Raw genomic sequence first — 16,311 nt, forward strand, 5'->3', positions numbered from 1 at the left:
CTATCCTCCTCCCCCCTGCCTTTCCACCTTTGGAAACTATAGGTCTGTTCTCTCCTTCTGGAAGTTCAACATTTTATTATGGTATTTCATTCTTTCTTTTAAAGAATGATTTATAATGTTCATGAATTTTGTGGGTCAGGAATTCAGAAAAGACACAATCTGTCTCTGATCCACAATGTCTGGAGTCTCAGCTTGAAGAATTGAAGATTGGGTATTACAATTACCTTGAAAGTAAAGAGATTAAATTCACCAGTCAAAAGACATAGAGTGGCTGAGTAGACAGCGTGGTACTGTCATATAAACAGACATTCAGACCAATGGAACAGAATAGACAATGAAGAAATCAACCCACATACTTACAGCCAACTGATCTTTGACAAAGGCAACAAGAACATACGCTGGGGAAAAAACTGCCTCTTTAGTAAATGGTGCAGGGAAAACTGAACATCCGTATGCAAAAGAATAAAACTGGACATATACCTCTCAAAATACACCAAATCAGCTCAAAATGGATTAAAGACTTAAATATAAGAACCAAAACCATAAAATTACTAAAAGAAAACAAAGGGGAAACACTCCAGGGAGTAGGACTGGTCAAAGACTTTATGGATAAGACCCCAGAAGCAAAGTAACAAAAGAAAAAATGGGATTACATCAAACTAAAAAGCTTCTGCACAGCAAAGGAAACAATCAACAGAGCAGAAAGACAACCTATGGAACGGGTGAAAATATTTGCAAACTATATATCTAACAAGGGATTAATATCCAGAATATATAAGAAACTAAAATAACTGCACAGTGAAAAAACCAAATAATTCAATTAAAAAATGGGCAATGAAGACGAGTAGACATTTTTCAAAGGAAGACATACAAATGGCCAACAGGTACATGAAAAATGCTCAGCATCACTAGTCATCAGAGAAATGCAATTCAAATTCACATTGAGATATTATCTCACCCCACTTAGACTGGCCCTTATTACAAAGATTGAGAATAACAAATGCTGGCAAGGTTGTAGGGAAAGAGGAACTGTTCTACACTGTTGGGAGAATTATAAATTAGTACAGTCATTATGGAAAATAGTATGGAGGTTTCTCAAACAACTACAGGTAGAACTACCAAATGATCCAGTAATTCTACCACTGGGTTTATATCCAAAGGAATGGAATCATCACTCCAAAGGGATACCTGCACTTCCATGTTCATTGCAGCTCTATTTACAATAGCCAAATTGTGGAACTAACCTAAATGTCCATTGATGGATGACTGGATAAGGAAAATGTGGTATATATACACAAGGGAGTACTACTCAGCCATAAAAAAGAATGAAATTCTGCCATTTGCAGCAACATGGATGAGCCTGGAGATAATTATGCTAAGCAAAAAAACCCAGGTACAGAAAGAGAAATACCACATGTCCTCACTCATAACGGGGTGCTAAGGAAGGAAGGAAGAAAGGAAGGGAAAAAATGAAAAGACCAAATAATACACTGAACTTTCAGAAGGAGAGAAGAAACCTAAGGATGTCAGAGATGTTGGGGTTGGGTGATGGAGGGAGGGGGTTGAGGAGTGACTGGTCAGGTAAGGATCATAAAGAATAAGAGGAAGGAATAAGCTAAAAAAAAATCCCCCAGATATAAATGAACTGAATTCCTCATTTAAAAGATATAGACTGACTGAATGGATAAAAAACTAGATCCAACTGTATGCTGCCTACAAGAAACTCTCTTCACCTGTAAAGACACACAAAGACTAATAGTGAAGAGTAGAAAAAGATATTTCACTCAAATGAAAGCAAAAATGAGCTGGAGTAGCTACACTTATATTGGATAAAATAGACAATAAGCCAAAAACAATAAAAAGAGAAAAAGAAGGTCATTACATGATGTTAAAGGGATCAGGAAAATGTGGTATATATACACAAGGGAAAAAGGAAGGGAAAGAGAGAGTTTCAGAATTGGCTCATGTGATTGTGGGGGCTGACAAGTCCAAATTCCATAGGGTAGACTGGTAGGGTGGAAACTCAGACAGTACTTTATGCTTTAGTCTTGAGACAAAATTTCTTCTTTCCAGGGAACCTCAATTTTAGCTTTACTCTTAAGGCCTTCAACTGATTAGATGAGAACCACTCACACTATTGAGGGTAATCTCCTTTACTTCAACTCAACTACTTGTACATTTAAACGACATCTACAAAATGTATGTACTCTCTGAAGCACCACTTTAATTAGTATTTGATTAAATAATTTGGTAGCATAGCCTAGCCAAGTTGACACATTAAATTAGACATCACAATGGGAAGGTTACAGTGTCATCCAAAGAATACTCACTCACAGAGAATTATGGAGATAGAGTGCCTGGGTAAGAACAGGTTAGCAACGAAGAAGGATACTGTAACATCTCTACAGGCAAAAGAAATCAAGGTGAATTATGAGGCCACTGAGTGCAGCCACCCCAATAACATGATCTGATCTCTTGCCCAGTTTTCAGAGTTGAGCCAGTTTTCAGACCTAGAACCCACTAACTAATGGAAAAGCCAGTTTCTGAGAAAAAAGAACTATATAACACTACAAAAAAATGTACGTGTAATGATTCCTCCTACCCTTTCCTGGAGGCAGCTATGGACATTTACTTGGGTAGCTGTGCACTGAGGAAAGAGTCATTATAGTCCCACTGTTAAAGATACTGCAGATAGGTACAAGGTATTAAACAGAGCATTGGATGAAGTCTGATACACAGTGGGTGCGCTTAATCTACAGACACACTCTGTGGTCATTTCACCATTCTCCAAATATGCTAATAGGAATATATGCTTGGCAGTTTGCACAACTGCAACATTGGTTGTCTGACCTATGGGAACTGCTCATCCCTAAGTCAGGATAATAAAAAAAAATTATACCATATCCCAGATAGAATGTCAGAGAAAGTATCTTTCTCCTTAATTCTATGGCGAGTCCCTACAAAAGATGACATCTTCCCTACTGGAAGATGACAGTGAACTGCAATCTCAACTAAGGAGTAGCCTCAATCACAGCCAAGCTGCGAGATGTGGCATATTTGCTACAGAAGACTACCACGGCCCTAGGTATGTGGTTTGCAGCTATTGATCTGGTGAATTCATTCTTTTCCACTCCCATCACATAAAAGGATCAGAAAGAGTTTGCATGCATTTTGAATGGAAAAAAATATATGTTTATAGTTTTGGACAAGGCTTTGTTAACTCTTTTGAATTCTGTCATAATAAATTGTGAAAAGATCCAGAACAGCTGGATATCCCCACAACATCACACTGGTCCACCATATAAATGACCTCATAAAAATTTGACCAGATAACCAGAAGGTGCTGGCAAGTTGGAGCCTTAGCAAGACGGAAGCGCTCCTTCAGGTAGGAGACAAGCACTGCAAAGATGCAGGAGGCCCGCAACATCAGTGTCATTTTTAGGAACTCAGTAATCTAGGACAGAGAACAGAAAGCTATGGCTGAACAGAATGTATCCTAGAATCTGCTGACAAAGAGGGGAAGGTCTGAGCATGGTTTACAGTAGGATCATCTCGGGTTATAAGTGTAGGCCCAGAATGGATGGTGGCTACACTGGGGCTCATTCAGAGTTGTCCTGAAAGATAGACCTCAGCTTCCCTTGAGAATTTCCTCAGTTGAAATAAACTGCTTCGCCAAAGAGCATGCTTCCTTCTGGGGGAATCCACACCCAGTGGTCAACATGGTGGTATAAACAGCCAGCGCTCTTGACATCCTAACTGCAGAGCTCCCAGCACAGTAAGATGAGGCTGTCTTTAGGACTGTATCACAACTCAGCTTCTCCACCTGACCCGTTCTCTTTCCTTTCCCTCCTTCCACAGCTGTTGATGCCAAGAGCACTCGGCAATGAACTTTCTGCATGTTATTAATCTCCATCTCAAACCTGGTTCCCAGAGAACCCAAGCTGCAACACCCTGTATTCACCAAACACACACACACACACACACACACACACACACACACACACACACACACACACACACACAATGTTCCTTTGATTACTCTCAGTTGAGGAAAGGAAAGCATGCCCTTAAGATGTTATGGTAAGTTTGAGCAGCTCTGAAAATAGCCTCTATCTCGAGAAGGAGGCCCCTTGAGGGCAGCTCCTCTCAATTCTGACACCCATTGTGACTTCTGTACCTAGAGATGTCACAGAGCAAATTCTCCAGAGGGGTGAGGATTGATGAGCACACCACAGCTCCCTGAACCCAGCAAACACCTGGAGGAGGCAGGGAGAGCAGAGCTCAAACACAAGAAGCTAATGGCGCTTCTCCAAACAAGACAGTTCCTGCCACAGTGAGTCTGGCCATCTCTGCCTTCTCTGGTGGAATCAGGGAAAAGCAGAATAATGCTGGGAATCAAAGGGTGGGAAAGAGATGGGAACGTGAGGTGGTGTCAAGAAAGTGCTCCATCTCTTTAGTATCTAAATAGACCAATCTATTTGCTCTGTGCTCTCATCTCTTCTTGCTTACCATTGACTACAATGGCAGTCAGTTTCTTAAAATATATATTTGTATGGTTTTTATTATGATTTGTAACATGCTTCTTTTTTACATTTTATTGTTCCACCATTTTCTTATTTTTTTAATTTAAATATGATTCATTGTACATATCTGTGGGGAACGGCATTGCATATCAATACCTGTGTGCAATATGTGATGCTCAAATAAGGAAATTGGTACATTCAGCATACACAATGTAGTCATTTTTTGTGGCCCTTTACCAATTTCTCACCAACACGCCTCCTCCTTCCCTTTTTTGACCTCTGGTGGTCTCAGTTCTGTTCTCTCCTTTTGAAAGCTGAATGAATTATTGTGATTGTTGTCTCTTTCTTTTAGTTGTTTGATTTTTGGTTGTTTGTTTAGCTCCCACTTTTGAGTGAGGACATGCGGTGTTTCTGTTTCTGTTCCCGGCTTAAGAAAGGTCAGCTTTGACTGATACCTGTTTGATTGTTAGAACCAATTTGGAGGAGTGGTTCAGGAGGGCAATTGGCCATTTTAAAACCAGAAAAGGAGAGAAGGTATAAGGAATGTGAGGACCAGCACGTTAGCTGCCCACCTAGCCATCCACCTCAATCAAGTACTTATTTCAGGCTCCCTAGAAGTTCAGAAAAATCACACGAGCACAGTACATCACAGGTTTGAATTGAACATTTAAGTCCATCTTTGGATTTTACGTCTAGCCTCTGATCCCTGGGCTAGGAGATGTCATTTTCCCATAGCTTTTGGTGAAATAGTTTTCCAGCAAGTGGTTATGGGAAGCTTAGCAAAAGAGACCCAAATGAGTCCCCCTCCCAGACAAACTCCAGGATTTTACAATTACACATTCAGGTACTCACTTTGGAACTTCCACAACTTCCTTCCATTTTCCCAATTACTCAGCATAGTATAGACATAGATGTAATCAACCTTACTTGATTGCATCAAATCTTCCTTTCACATTACCAGGCATTATTTCACAAATAACTAATCTTGCTGATGTATGTTTTACAAACTGCACTTATTCATGATTCATTAACCTCTTCCTGAAACACCTAAGATCACTCAGTGAGCAGGTAATGGAGATTCATTGCAAACCCCAACTTCTGCTTCCAGGTCCAGGGCCTTCTCTGCTATACCCACAACTCCATAAAAGCACAAATGCCCCAGTCATCTAAGACCAAATTCCTTGTTATTGTTAACCAGGTAATCATGTATATTAGAACTTTCAAATTCTACAATTTTCTCAATAAAGAAAAAAATAGACTTTTCAGTTTAACAACCACGATCTGTTCTTAATGTGGAATAGAAAACATTTAAGAAAAAGTGTGTGTGTGTGTGTTAAAAAAGAAAATTATCAGAGTGAGGAAAACTGAATCTAGATATGCTTTTATAGCTTCACAAAACTATGAAAAGATACAGCACAGTGAGCACAGTGGTTAAAAGTTTGAGCTTCAGAATCAATCCTGAGCTAGAATTTTACTTCTGCTACTTACTTGCTGCATGAATTTGGCAGATTATTTTATGTCTCTATTTCTCAGTTTCTTCATCAGAAAAAAATGGGAACAACGGTGTTGTCATAATTAAACAAGGTACTACCCTGTACAAGGTAAGTGCTTAATTATTGTGTAGCTCTTCGATTATTCAAAGAATGGACAAATATACCTTCTAAAAAAATTTTATATGTTCATATTAAGATTAATCAATTAGAATGTGAGGGCTAATGTTCTTTAATATTAAAATAAGTTTTGTTGAAGAACTGCACATACCTGGTTGGGGGAAAAGTCATTGGCAATAAAGATGATGGGTAGAAAATAGCGGTCAAATATTTACTCTGCACTCATAACTGTTCTAAGTGTTTAAACACATTATATCATGAAAACCTCACAAAAAAACTATGGGCTGTATATTAGTATCCCCTATTTACAGATGAAAAAACTGGGCAGCTGGAAAATAGACATGAAATTATTAAATGAGCAAATGAATAAATAAAGGGGCATTCCTTAAACTGCTATTTAAAAGTCCCTGTCCAATATGCCCTTTCTTAAGGTTTGGATGAATAATTCTGAAGCACTTTGTGGGTCGAAATATTTGAGTCAATGTTGTTCATAGTAGCAAAGCATTATAGGACACTCAGGGACACAGATGAAGTCAGGTGTGTTGCATGCATGCAACAGAAGGGGTTAAAATTATCTAACCAGAACATAGATAGATCTCAAAACAAATGTGTAGAGAGAGAAAAAGACACAATGAGATACACGACACAGTATTACTGATGTAAATTGAAAAACACTTAAACAAAGCAATATGTACAATCATGTTAAAATTAATTAATTAATTAAAAATTTTTTAAAAGCAATAATATATATATTTGAAGATTTATACATTAGTAAATAAATATAGAAGGTGGCATGGAAGGGCATATTCTTAATGGCTGGATGTTCATGATGAGGGAACATGGTCAGATTTGGGGAATTAGAGAAAAAAAGTAAATTTACAAAGGAGTTATATGGATTAACAGTGATTGCTTGACATTCACTGAGTATAAGCTTCTAAATAAGAGCTTCTAAAGAGAAAACAAGCACAAAGTAAAACTTTCTTGGCCTGGATTCATTGTTCCTCTGATTTCACAATTGAACATTTTATGAAGTGTCCTTTGTTGGCTAGGAGGTTCAAAGATAAAGCTTAGCATGACACAACTGGAAATGTCTTTGGCAGAGAGAAAAATAAAACAGCCTGGATTTTTTAAAACTTAAAAAATTCCTCACTTTATCCCTGCCATCTCTACTTTTTTGTGTAGCTTTACTTTTCTTCTTAATTTGAAAAATTACTTGATAGATAAATTTGATAGATGATGGATACATAGATAGATAAATAGGTAAATAGGAAGAATGTCTAGTGGAATGCAAGATCCACTAAGCTAAGTCTTTCCCTTTCCTATTCCGAGTTGCACCCTCCCTCCTGGAAGAGTGTTTTTTACAAAGTAGGTGCTCAATACATGATCGTTTTGAGATTTAATATTAAACTGAATCCAAAAAGTTCAACTGTATTCTTGAAAGAAAATTCTCCTCCCCAGCTCCACGCTATCAGCAAAACAAGCTTGTGAAGTGTTAGAGTTGGGAGGGGAGGCCAGGATCAAGAACCACGAGGTTGATAAGCTGGCCACGTGGTAACTAATAATGACCCTGTAAGGGGAAAGGGAGGTAGGAAGAAGCACAGTCTTGCTGGTTTGTCTGGGATTACAGTTACAAAAGAGATATAACCAAGGCACTACTGTGGTCTTTCTTTCCTTCCTTCTTTCTCTCTAAGCTCCAACAGAAAGAGCACAGTGGTGCGTTGGTCTTACAGAGGGAGGGAAGGTTCCTTGGGCTACAAAGTGGAGTGGTGGGGAGAGGGCGAGGGGGAGGGAGGTTGGGGAGAATTGGGTGGGGGATGCAGGGTACCAAAGCAATTTCTGGTAATGGGTAGGCTGCCAGTATGAATCTGGCCCTCACATCATGGGCACGAGGGGTGACAATTAGCTTTGTACCTCATGAACACTCATAATAAATAAATAAATAAATTGATTGATTGATTGATTGATTGATTGCTTAATTAAATAAAAAGAAAGATAATACTAATTTTTCCGTGACCTGTTGAAGAACCCCCATATTATGTTTATAATCAGGAAAAAAAAAATGAAGTGTTACTTATAGAATTGGTCTTAACTTTAAGATTTCAATTGTAATAAAAAATAAAAATGCCTACGAACAAAATATATATACTGAATCTCAAAAAAAAAAAAGAAAAGAAAAATGTTTCCATGCCTAAATTTCCATTTGAAGGATTTTATGCACATTAGGACTAGAATCATTATACCATAAACAAAGATTTATAGGATTTATTCTTTATGTAATTAGAACAAAGAAAACAATTTCAGATTAATTTGTTTGCTTCATTTTATCAAACAATTAAATTTTCATTACTCATGGATTTGAGTTTTTCTCCCGCTACTTTCTTGAAGGTACAGTACTAAATTTTATACTACTGTCAGAAGACATACTAAATTTAATGTACTATTAAAGTAAATAATTACCTCAATAAAAAAACAAAAGAGAAAGAGAGATGAGATTCTTCCAAAAGCTCATGGGGAAAAAAAAAAAAAAAAGGTTACTAAAGTAAAATACAATTTTTTTTTTCATGAACTTTTGGAAGACCCCCTTATGTTACATGGTAGGATCTTCTCCATTTTAGCTGGCACCATGACCATGGAAAGACTCAACCAAACCAGCAGTGTCTCCGAGTTCATCCTCTGGGACTCTCCCCCCGGCCTGAGGACCAAAAGCCGCTCTTTATCCTCTTCCTCACCATGTACCTGGTCACCATAACAGGGAACTTGCTCATCATCCTGGCCATCCGCTCCGACCCCCAGCTCCAGACCCCCATGTATTTCTTCCTGAGCTTCCTGTCTTTCACTGACATTTGCTTCACAACAACCATTGTCCCCAAGATGCTGGTGAACTTCCTGTCAGAAGAGAAAACCATCTCCTATGCTGGGTGTCTGACGCAGATGTATTTTCTCTATGCTTTAGGCATCAGTGACAGCTGCCTTCTGGTAGTCATGGCCTTTGACCGCTACGTGGCCATCTGTGACCCCTTCCACTATGTCACCACCATGAGCCACCACCGCTGTGTCCTGCTGGTGGCCTTCTCCTGCTCGTTTTCTCACCTCCACTCGTTCCTGCACACACTTCTGCTGAATCTTCTCACCTTCTGTGACTCCAATGTTATCCACCACTTTCTCTGTGACATCAACCCTCTGTTGAAATTGTCCTGCTCCTCCACATTTGTCAATGAAATTGTGATAATGACAGAAGGGTCTGTTGTTCTGGTGACCCCCTTTCTATGCATCACTTTCTCGTATATACGAATCCTCATCACAGTTCTCAAGATTCCCTCAGCTGCTGGGAAACGCAAAGCCTTCTCCACCTGTGGTTCTCACCTCACCATGGTAACACTGTTTTATGGAAGCATCTTCTATGTATATTTACATCCCTTGACCAGCTACACTATTAAGAACCATGTGGTGACAATTGTCTATACAATGTTGACCTCCATGCTAAACCCCTTTATCTACAGTCTGAGAAACAAAGACATGAAGAGGGGTCTGGGAAAGCTGGTGGGCAGGAGGAAATCATAGCCAGAACCTCGGTGGGAATGTTCCTGAGTGTCTCTGATTCTAGACATTGTTCCCACTGGTTCCTGATACACACAATAAGCTCTCATAAGCCAACAGGAATAACCCATGTGTGTCATGGATGTTGGGTGTTATCCATTTCTTTACACATGTGACCATCAACTATTGAGACCTTATTGTGATTCATGAATTAGCTGAAGGTCTACCTATGTCTTTGATTCCAATTTTCACATATTCCCTTTTCTCCCATCTGCCTCTTCTCCAGGAATCCTCATCTGTCCACTCCTTCTAAGAGCGGCTGAAGACCTTTGTTCTCCACAAAACCTCTGGAAACTAATTTATACTTGTTCAATAACTTTTGATCCCACTAGTATCCTTGTTTTATTGGACCTCTATAATCCATTTGTCTAGATCTTTGAAACTCATTATAGTGATTTGAGGTTGGAATGAGTAAGAGCTGGAGGGAGAGAGAGAAGGTTAGAGGCAGAGATTGGGATTCTTAAAAAATTGAAACGTTCACCAAAGCAAGGAATGTGTCTGGCCCATCAGTTTATGCAAGGATTACATAAACTGTAATCTTTTCTTTCCCCTTTATCTTTGACAATAGCATGTTCTTTGTAGTGAACAAGAGTCCAACTCTTAGCATTGATTAGCTAACTGACATGGGTCAACGTACTTTACCCTGATGATCAGGCCAGTGAGCAGGGGGAGCTCAGTTTATTCTGGGTCCCTTCCCTGGTCATCTCTCATTTGTCCCTCACACATGTTCACTCCTCTTGAGGCCCCTCTTAGCTTCAATTCTCCTTAGACCGTCCCTATTTCCACCATCACTGTCATTCAGCAATCTGTCTGCTTTCAGAGAAAGATTTATTGTATGTACTGAGAATTATTCTCAGTATCTTTTGAAGAGAAAATAAAAACCCATATGTGGATGTCAAAGACAGATCTAACTAAGTGGGTACAGAAGAATATTGGGCTGCTCTGGAATGTAAAGAGTCATCCAGTGCCACAGGCAAAGACTTTTGGTCACTTTTGGTTTTATCCTTTATTCTCTATTATTCTGTCAGTAATTTTAGGTCTTACTGTATTTTATATCTTAATATTTTTATCATTTACTATTCTCCTATCACATTCCCAAAGACTATGTACATTGTAGCATTGTCTGTAATGGCAAAACTTACTGAAATGAGAATCTGTGTCCGTAAATTAGAGAATGGTCAATAAGTCATGATAGGAAAATAGGTAAATAAATAACCCCTCAATTATTCCATAGAAAGGAACAATACCCTGTAGATACAAATAAAGAGATAGAACTCTAGGTCTTATCTGAAAATCCATTATGAATGAAGGTTAAGTTGCAAGTTAAATGTAAAAGAATCAACGTATAAAGATAGAAATTATATGTAATGTATATGTGTATATAATGACTAGGTGAGATTATTTATTCACAAAGAAACCTATCCATTAAAAATGGTAATTTCTAGAGGTGACAGTGGACTAGGGAAGGAGATAACATTTGTCTTTTTGTTTGTACATGTCTATAATTGAATTTGTGGAAATGTATTGTTTGTAGAATGAAGACTACTTATCACTACAAAAAATGTACTACAATTTATTGCTTGTTTACCATCATCATTGAGTGTGGTTTTGTTGAAACAGTAATAATATCATGTCACAGTAGGGAAGAGGTGGTACAAGGGCCACATCACCAAAGGGGCTCTCCATCCAACATCCAAATTCTTATTTTGGAGAAGAATCAGATAAAGAGGAATAGTCCAGGGTTGAAGCAATACTACTTCCACACAATCTACAGGTGTCTTTTATTGCTGTTACCACTTTGTGTTGGAAAATAAGAACCTGATGTTAACACTGTCCAAGACTGGTCAGAGCCATGGATCTATGACTGTGTCCCTTCAGTAGATCTGGGTAGGTCCTAAGAATTTACATTTCTAACAACCACCCAGGTGATGCTCACATTTGAGAATCTCTGGTCTACCAGGTGTCAATGCTTACTGTAGACCTATGGTAATTAAGATTAGGTAGATATTGGTGAAGGACTATACAAACAAGATGAATGTCACAGGATAGAGAGCTCAAAAACATATCCACACCTTAGTACACATTTGATTTATGACATGAAACATTAGTGACTATCAATTCATAAATGGGGCAAAGACAGAAATCCACATGGAAAAATTAAATTAGATCCCAGCACACAGAATTCACAAAAGTTAACTCCAGATTAATGATAAACTTACATATGAAAAACAAAACCTTTAAGATTTTAAAAAATAATATAGAATATCTTTGTCTCCTGGAGGTAGAAAAACACTTCTTAAACAAGACACAGAAAGCACTAATCATAAAGTAAAAGAAGAGTAAATTGGAGTGCTAAAATTAAGTCTTTCTGTTCCTTTTTATCAAAAGACATCATAGCAAATAACAGAATGGTAAAACATATTTGAAATTCGTAAAATTAGCAAAACACTCAAATTAAGAATATGCAAAGATCCCTAGATATCAGTCAGAATAAAGCAGAAATAGCCGGGGGGTGGAGTGGGGGGAAGCTATGCAAGACAGTTAAGCATTCCACAAAAAGAAGAAAATTCAAAAGACCAATAATCATGTTTAAAAAATGCTGAGTTTCATGGCTAGCAGTTATTTTTCTTTTAGTATTTTGAATATATCAGCCCATTTTCTTCTGGGCTATAGTCTAGACAAAGGTTTGCAAATTTTGTTGATCTTTTTAAAGAATCAGCTTTTGGTTTTGTTGATTTACTCTATTGTTTTTTAATTCCCTATTTCAGGTCTTTCTGTTGTAATATTTGTTATTTCCTACGTATTTGTTTTGGTTTAGTTTGTTCTTCTTTTTCTATTTTCTTAAGGAAGAAGTCTACATTACTGGCTTGAGATTTTTCTTATTTTTCATACAGGTGTTTACAAGAATAAATTTTCTTCTAAACACAGCATTAGCCCTGCATCCTATAAATTTTGATATGTTGTGCTTTGATTTTTATCTCAAAGTGTTTTCTAATTTTCCTGTGATTTTTCTTTTTACCCATTTTTTATTTAGGAAAGAGTTGTTTGATTTCCACACATTTGTGAATTTTCTAAATACCCTCCTGTTATTGTGGTCAGAGAACATATTTTCTATCATCTTAGTCTTTTTGAATGTATTAAGACTTTTTTTGTGACCAAAAGTAAAAATAAAAAATAAAAACTTCATCGACTATGCTCCTCAATACAATGTTTTGTAAAATTAATCATATAAGTGAATTATTTATATTTCATTTCATATATAATTTTTATATTGTAATTTCAAAATATATAAAGTTTATCAACAAAGAGTTTTAGTACTCAATTTAAAAAACCTGAATTTCATTAATAATTTTTTTTCACAAGAAATTGTGTCCTTTAATTGTACACGTGCTAGGATTATTTTTAAAATGGCCTTTTGAGTAAAGTATGTGAAACAGGTCATTTAAAAACAAGTATTAAAAGTGGTTACAACATTTTTTTAAAAGTTCTGTCACTGATATTTAAATAAATGCAAATGATACACCATTTTTGCCTCTCAAATAAACACTTTAAAAATTGTTATGTAAACTTTATGACCAGGATTGCAAATCAGCACAACTTTCCTAACCATTGATGTTCATAACAGAAATTCTAAAAATGTTCTTACGCTTCACCCAAGATTTTCACTTCTAGAATTTGCTGCATAAAGGTCTGTGGTCATCTGGGAAAAAGCCTGCCTGGGTCCAGAGGTATCAGAACAATGTAAAGTCAGGAAAATGTCACATTTCTATCCTGGGCTGTAGGGGGGTTTTATGCAGCGGTCCATTCTCTAATTTTCTTTTCTTTTTTTACATTGTATTTTATTATACTTTTCAATATACATCATAGCTGATTTTCATGCCCCTTTACCCATTCCTCCCCCCACCATCATATCTGTTCACTTGACTTAAATAGTTCAAGGAATTTTTGTGGTTATTCTGTCTTCTTTCCGCCCCTCAAATACCCTTGATTTGTTTTCGTGTTTTTAAATTTATTTTTAACTCCCACAAATAAGTGAGAACATGTGGTATTTCTCTTTGTGTGCCTGACTTGTTTCAGTTAATATAATTTTGTCTAAGTCTATCCATATTGCTGCAAATGGTAGTATTTTGTTCTTTTTTATAGCAGAGTAGAATTACATTGTGTAGCTATACCACAGTTTCCATATCCACTCATCTGATGATGGACATTTGGGCTGGTTCCAACTCTTTGCTATTGTAAATAGAGCTGCAATAAACATTGGAGTACAGGAATCCCTTTGGCATGATGATTTCCATTCCTCTGGGTATATTCCTAACAGTGGAATAGCTGGGTCATATGGTAGATCTGTTACTGTTTATGGAACCTCCATACCATTTTCCATAAAGGCTGCACCAATTTGCAGCCCTACCAACAGTGTATGAGAGCTCCTTTTTCTCTGCAACCCCTCCAGCAATTATCATTCTCAGTCTTTTGGATGTTAGCCCTCCTAACTGGACTGAGATGGTATCTCAAAGTGCTCTTGATTTGCATTTCCCAAATGTAGAGTGAGGTTGAGCATTTGTTCATGTGTCTGTTGGCCATTTGTATATCTTCCCTTGAGAAATGCCTATTCAGTTCCTTTGCCCATTTTTTAATTGGGTTATTTCTTTTTAAGCTGTAAAGCTGTTTGAGTTCCTAATATATTCTGGATATTAATATTTTATCAGATTTATATTTTGCAAATATTTTCTCCCACTCTGTTGGTTGTCTTTTTACTCTGTTGATTGTTTCTTTTGCTGTGCAGAAGCTTTTTAGTGTGATGTGATCCCATCTGTTTGTTTTTCCTATAGTTGCCTGTGCTTTTTAGGTCCTATTCATAAAGTCTGTACCCACTCCTACTTCCTGGAGTGTTTCCCCTATGTTTTCCTTAAGGAGTTTTATTGTTTCAGGATGTATATTTACTTTATTAATTCATTTTGAGTTGATTTTGGTATATGGTGATAGGTACGTGTCTAGTTTCATTCTCTTACATGAGTATCAATTTTCCCAGCACCACTTGTTGAAAAGGAAGTCTCCCTAGTATGTAGATTTGCTGCCTTTGTCAAAGATAAGATGGCTGTAGGAATATGGATTGATTTCTGGGTTCTCTATTCTATTCCATTGATCCATGTGTCTATTTTTATGCCAGTACCATGCTGTTTTGGTTATTATGGCTTTGTAATATAGTTTGAAGTCAGATAGTGTTATGTCTCCAGCTTTATGTTTTTTGCTCAGGATTGCTTTGGCTATGCATGGTCTTTTGTTGTTCCATATAAATGTCTGGATAGCTTTTTCCATCTCAGAGAAAAATGTTATACATACATGTGAGAAATTCATATTAAATCACCATGGGAAGACACTGCACTTCCACCAGACACAAAAAAATTAAAATTCAGGCGAAAAATGCCAATGATTAGAGAGAATGTGGAACAATAGAAAATTACACTGCTTGTGGAAGTATAAATTGGCACAATAAATTTGGAAAATAATTTGTTATTGTATAGTTTAGGTAAAAATCCACATACTCTGTAAATTATACTACTGGGTTATATTCCAGAGGTACACTTTTCTACATGTGCAACAAGAGACATGTATAAAAATGTTTAAAAGAAGAATTAAACTCATGCAGCCCCAAACTGAAAATAACCCAAGTGTTCATCTATGATAGAAATGGATAAATTTATTACATAAAGTATGGTATTTTCATATAATGGAATATGTAGCAGTAATAGTGAATAAAGTAGAGACTTCCACATGCAATAAAATAGATGACCTTCACGAAGATAATATTAAATGCAAAATTATTTTATTCACATTATCAACCAAAACAATTTAAATATCAGAGAATAAACCTATAAGAAATGGGAACCTATACAATGAAAATGATTAAATTTCATGTAAAAACCTAAAGAAAGGCCTAAATTTTTAAAATTTATTTGTTTTTAATGACACATGTTGATTGCAGATGTTTATGGGATACAGAATTAAGAGGGCTTAAATTCTAAGACAGACAAAAACAGAGATAAATGCCATGTTGCCAGTTTGAAGTCTCAGTTTTACAAACATGTCAATTTCCCCCAAACCAACACATAAATTTAATCCAATCACATTCAATAATCAATAGGATTCCTTGTAAAATGATAATAAATAATTCTAACATTCTCTAGAAGAGAAAATATGCAAGAAATAAAGACAACTTTAGAAATGAAATTTGACCTACCTAATAATCCAACATACTATAAAACTCTAAAAATTGAAAATGTGATATTGCCACAAAAATCAATGAATCAATAAAACAGAATAGAATTGTTGGTGGAAGTATAAATTAGTACAGCCTTTACAGGAAACAGTATGCAGACTTCTCAAACAACTACAATTAGAACTATCATAGAATCCAGCAATCTCAATACTGGGATATATCCAAAGGAATGGAAATCAACAAGTCAAAGGGATATCTGCACTCCCATGTTTACTGTTCACAATAGCCAAGAGTTGGAACCAACCTAAACATCCTTCAATGAGCGTTTTTATACTGCAACTGTGAACTAGCAGAAAAAGAAATG

The 16,311-nt window shown here is 36.7% G+C and overlaps 1 pseudogene; it reads left to right on the forward strand.

The window, feature by feature from the left end:
• The first annotated feature begins 8,762 nt into the window (after positions 1-8,762).
• On the forward strand, positions 8,763-9,694 carry LOC134366175 (olfactory receptor 1L8-like; annotated as a pseudogene).
• The last annotated feature ends 6,617 nt before the right edge of the window (positions 9,695-16,311 follow it).

The sequence above is a fragment of the Cynocephalus volans genome, chromosome 17 (assembly GCF_027409185.1).
Source record: "Cynocephalus volans isolate mCynVol1 chromosome 17, mCynVol1.pri, whole genome shotgun sequence".
Taxonomy (NCBI): domain Eukaryota; kingdom Metazoa; phylum Chordata; class Mammalia; order Dermoptera; family Cynocephalidae; genus Cynocephalus; species Cynocephalus volans.